The sequence below is a fragment of the Lagenorhynchus albirostris genome, chromosome 11 (genome assembly GCF_949774975.1).
Source record: "Lagenorhynchus albirostris chromosome 11, mLagAlb1.1, whole genome shotgun sequence".
Lineage (NCBI taxonomy): Eukaryota > Metazoa > Chordata > Mammalia > Artiodactyla > Delphinidae > Lagenorhynchus > Lagenorhynchus albirostris.
The window spans coordinates 82,481,393-82,487,069 of NC_083105.1; the positions used below are offsets into that span (position 1 = coordinate 82,481,393).

Sequence of the window (5,677 nt, forward strand, 5' to 3'; positions counted from 1 at the left end):
GCTGTGGTGCGTGGGCTTCTCATTGTGGTGGCTTCTCTTGTTTAGGAGCACGCGCTCTAGGTGTGCGGGCTTCAGTAGTTGTGGCACACGGGCTTAGTTGCTCTGCGGCATGTGAGATCTTCCCCGACCAGGGATCGAACCCATGTCCCCTGCATTGGCAGGCAGATTCTTAACCACTGTGGCACCAGGGAAGTCCTCTGAATATGACAGCATTAAACGCAGGGGCCAAGTTGAAAGGGACAATTTGTCTTTAATGAATTTTTTTTCCCCTAGATTTCTGTTTGTAAGCTTCAAGTACTGTTCCCTTCTCCACTCTATCTGAAGTATGACTATCTAATACAGATACAACTGCAGCAAAATGAATGCCAGTCAGCAAACTGAACCGTGCAAGAAGTCTGTTTTTCTACAGGCCTCTGCTCTACCAGCTGAGCTATAGAAGGGAGTACAGAAGTCTTCTTTTCTTTCTTTCTTTACTGGCCGCATCCTGTGGCATGTGCGATCTTAGTTCCTAGAACCAAGATCGAACCCGCATCTGCAGTGGAAGCATGGAGTCTTAACCACTGGGCCACTGGGGAAGTGTGGAGTCTTAACCACTGGACCGCTGGGGAAGTCCCCAGAAGTCTGTTTTTCTATAACCTAATTTCTGTTTTGAGCATTCTTCCAATGCAGCAGAAATTAATCTCTGTCAATTCAGGGATTTCCTCCCACACTTCCCAGAGTTGCACTGAATATCTGGAGGATGTTCAAGTGACAAGAGGTTGGGGGTGGGAGTACCAGGTTGAGTCTGACCACTGGTCGCCATTTGTCCATTCTGGCATCACTGTGATGGCCAACGCCAGGAACGTAAAAGACCTCCTGCCACTCCAGCTCCCACAGGGACCATACCCTCAGTATCTATCTGCTGGACTCACCTCACAGTCATTTCTCTGCTAGGTTATTCTTGCTCTTTCCCTTTGATCTGGGAATCCACAAACCTGTCTGGAGCTTTGATAATGCCTCCTTCCCACCTGACACTTGAATGCGTGAGGGAGAAGGGGAGGGGGCAGGCCCATCCCAGGGCCATATTAGCATCTGTGTTATGACGGCTTCCTGCCCTGGGAAATCTTTGTGAGGCAGCCCTTCCTCTAAATTACCGAGTAGATTTCTACATCTTATTTACGCTCTGCGCATTTGCCATTGCCCTTGGGACCTGTAGTTTGGAGACTCAAAATCCAAAAGAAGCTCATTATTTTCTGTTTTCTGTTAACTTATTCTCCCTGAAGGTAATAGAATTCAAGTAACCTATCTGCTGTTTGGAAGATGGTAAGAATGAAGAAGTAGAGAAAATACTAGAGGAAAGCATTGGCGAGTACTTCAAAACTGTATCCTACCTCATAACTTTCTACTGATGAATTCCCTAACAGAGGTCTGAAACACAGACTGGAATGGCATCTGAAACAGAATAAACCTCTTGATGAACGACTGAATGATGCATACATGCTCTCATATAATACATAGGAGCTCTTAAAAAATATTATCTGCAACAAACAGAAATTACTAGAATACAATTAGATTATATGGAGTCTATCTCTGCTATGATCTGGCTGTAGAATGCTAGGCTTCATCCATCGCTTTACTCTCTGAGCATAGAGTTTCCCATTTGTAAAGTGGAGATAATAACCTCTACTTCACAATCTTTCTGTGGTAATTAAATCATGTTAAATAATCGAGGTGATTCATGACAACCATTCAGTAAATTCTTATTTGTTCATTCATTCGTCTATCCACTCATATGGTCACCCTTTCTTTCATCAGTTATGCATGCCTTACTCCTGTATAGCAAGACCATAGACACTGTTAATGAACCTTTTGTGATATGTACAAATAGGTCATTGGATGGGTGTGACTGCCCTAGCCATTTATCTAGTCAGCTCTAGATGGAAGCCTTAAGTAAGATCAGTGAAGATAAGCCCTAGAGTCACTATTCCCATGGATCTGACGAACGATGCTCACGACTAGGGCCTCCCCATTGCCCTTACTGGTTTCTAGTGAACAAGTAGTTTAGAGCAGAAATAGTGACTTATGGACAACAGTACCTCCTCACCTCTTCTCTAAATAAATGTTATCAGTGATACTTTCCAGGCTTGACTTGACATAGAGAGTTGGCTGAGATAAAATCTTAGATCCAGAGCAGAGTTCATAACTATCTTTCTCTTTTAAGTGAAGTATAATTTTTTTTTTTTTTTTTTTTTTTTTTTTTTTTTTGCGGTACGCGGGCCTCTCACTGTTGTGGCCTCTCCCGTTGCGGAGCACAGGCTCCGGACGCGCAGGCTCAGCGGCCATGGCTCACGGGCCCAGCCGCTCCGCGGCACGTGGGATCCTCCCGGACCGGGGCACGAACCCGTGTCCCCTGCATCGGCAGGCGGACTCTCAACCACTGCGCCACCAGGGAAGCCCCAAGTATAATTTTTATATGGTAAAATGAACAGATCTTGTGTTCAATTCAATGAGTTTTTGACAATTCTATACACTCATTTAACTACCACCCAAAACAAGAACTTAACATTTTTATCACCTCTCTCCACAATACTCTCATACCCCTTCCCAGTCAATTCTCCTGCCAATATGGCAGAATTTTTATTGTGAAAGCTCCCAAATGTTCTTAGGGATGTCTTCTATTTTATTTAGCATTTGAATTCTGACAACTTTCATCTGTTGGAAGTAAACTAGTGACAGCCAACGTTTGCTGCATCATCTCAATACCCATAGCTATTCTATGAGGTAGGAACTATTACTCCTTTCATTTTACAGATCAGAAAACTGAAGCTTAATGAGATAAAGTGAGTTTCCCAAAGGCCAAAAAGCTCTTAAGTGGCAGAGCTGGAATTTGAACTCAGATGGGCCTGATTCTAGAACTTAACTTTTATTTTCTTTTTTTAAAAAGACATGTTTATTCAGCATCATGATCAGACCATTACATTTAGCAATCAACAGCATGGGTACAAGAACAAAACAAACCCAAAAAACTACATTAAAACCCTTCGTTGGAATGCTTTACACTTTCCACAGAAGAGAAACTGAAATAACGTGTTATACAATTAGTCACAAATACAGTCCTTGAGTTTTTTATTGCCCATACACATGAGTGTTGTCTAAAACATATCTTCTCTGTAGCAGCGAGGCCCTGCCACCACTGTCCTTGCCTGAGCTCACAAATCTGTTATAACCTGTAGCTTCCCTGTCACTCCTCTGGCTCTCTTCTCCTGCTAAGCTTTGCTTCCTGGCAGTAATTAAAACCTTCTGCTACTGCCATAGCTCCTGCTGCTGCTGCTGGGACAGCCATAGCCGCCTTGGTTTCGTGGTTTGGCAAAGTGTTGGCCTCCGCCACCATAGGGGCCAGATCTTCTGCCTCCAAAGTTTCCTCCATTCACGGGTCCAAAATTTGAAGATTGATTGTCGTAATTGCCAGAATCAATGCAGCTTCTGCCACCTCCAAAACTGCTTCCATCGTTACCAAATCCGTTATAGCCATCCCGCTGCCACCATATCCCCCACCACCGCGGCTGCCACCAAAGGCATCTCGACCACTGAAGCTTCCTCCACGACCAAAGGTGTCGTTCCCACCAAACCCACCTCCGCGACCACCACCAAAGTTTCCAGAACCACTTCGACCTCTTTGGCTGGATGAGGCACTAGCCATCTCTTGCTTAGATAGGGCTTTCCTGACTTCACAGTTGAGGCCATTCACAGTGTGGTATTTCTGAATGACAGTCTCGTCTGCGGAGTCATGGTCATCAAAGGTTACGAAAGCAAAGCCTCTCTTTTTGCCACTGCCTCGGTCAGTCACGATTTTGATCACTTCAATTTTCCCATACTGTTCAAAACAATCTCTTAGGTGATGTTCTTCAGTGTCTTCTTTAATGCCACCAACAAAAATCTTTTTCACAGTGAAGTGGGCACCAGGTCTCTGAGAATCTTCTCTCGAGACGGCCCCCTTTGGTTCCACCACTCTTCTATCCGCCTCGTGTGGCCTTGCCTTCATGGCTGCACCCACCCCCTCCACAGTGGCATATGTGACAAACCCGAAGCCTCTAGAGCGCCTGGTGTTTGGATCCCTCGTTACCACACAGTCTGTGAGCACTCCCCGCTGCTCACAATGGCTCCTCAGACTCTCTTTCAAAGCTCAAACCTCCGATGAAGAGCTTCCACAGCTGTGCAGGCTCTTTGGGAGACTTTGACTTAGACATGACTTCAGTCGTGGCGGGGTGGGGGGAGACTTTAACGATGCTTACTTGGTGGCGTCCACGTGCAGAAAGGCTAGAACTTGACTTTTATTTTATTTTTTAAAATTAAATTTAATGAATTAATTAATTTATTTATTTATTGTCTGCGTTGGGTCTTCATTGCTGCGTGCAGGCTTTTTCTAGGTGCGGTGAGCGGGGGCTTCTCTTTGTTGCAGTGCGCAGGCTTCTCATTGTGGTGGCTTCTCTTGTTGTGGAGCACGGGTTCTAGGCAGGCGGGCTTCAGTAGCTGCAGCATGCAGGCTCAGTAATTGTGGCACGCGGGCTCTAGGGCTGGCAGGCTTCAGTAGTTGTGGCGCATGGGCCCAGTAGTTGTGGCTCGCGGGCTCTAGAGCACAGGCTCAGTAGTTGCGGTGCACGGACCTAGTTGCTCTGCGGCATGAAGGATCTTCCCGGATCAGGGATCAAACCCGTGTCCCCTGCACTGGCAGGCGGATTCTTAACCACTGCACCACCAGGGAAGTTCCTAGAACTTGACTTTTAAATCACTGTGCTAAAGAGCAGGTGCATCCTGAGGTTTGGCTAATGACTGCAATTTTCCCATGTCTGGATTTTGTGCATCTGCTATTATGACAAAAGGAGAAAAAATAAGTTGGTTGACTTAATACCATCATACAGTGTAACTTCCATTTCCTTTATAATATCCTCACAAGGCTTGTTACCCTTTCATTAATCTGTGCCTGCAAGATTTTTACCAGATGACTGTTAAGAACCGTGATGGAGATCATGATAATGATGAGAATTACGAAAGCAAACATCTCGGAGCACTTACTACGTCTCAGGAGCTGTGTGAAGCACTGCACCTGAATTTCTTTATTTAGTTCTCATAAGCGCTTTCAGGTAGAATCTGTCATTAACGTTTTTACAGACTAAAATTTTGAGACTTTGAGAGCCTGAGTGACTTGCCCGGTGCTGCCCAGTTAAAAAGTTGGTAGAGCTGATTTTCAACCACTGCCGTATACAGCCTCTTAATCCCCTATTTACGTCCTCAGTCCTGTTAATAAAGAATGATCTTCGTTCCTGCCCCAACAAGATTTCACCAGGACAAATATGTGAGCGTGAACTCTGCCAGCTGGCGCTCTTTTAGATAAGATTTCATCCGTCCTAAACACTTAAATCCACCTGGTCTTCAAAAACTTGGAAAACAGCCAGGCTGGGCCTTGGCCAAGTTGTGAAGTAGAGGAAGTTTGTCTCGGGCATTTTATACTCCTCTGCACTCTGCCATACCCTCTAAGTATCCTGTCAACCAAAGACTCCTCTAATTTTCCATTCCTGGAGCCCAAATCTTGCCAGAAGGACTGAGCTCTTCAGCTTCTGCCCGTTTACTTGTTGAGACTCCCTGACGCCCCTCCCACTCCCACCTGCCCCAGCTTGTTGATTTCCCATCTGTATCTGAG

The 5,677-nt window shown here is 45.4% G+C and overlaps 1 pseudogene; it reads right to left on the reverse strand.

Annotated features, from left to right (window-relative positions):
* Positions 1-3,269: 3,269 nt before the first annotated feature.
* LOC132529109 (heterogeneous nuclear ribonucleoprotein A1-like) lies at positions 3,270-4,226 on the reverse strand (annotated as a pseudogene).
* Between the last annotated feature and the right edge of the window lie 1,451 nt (positions 4,227-5,677).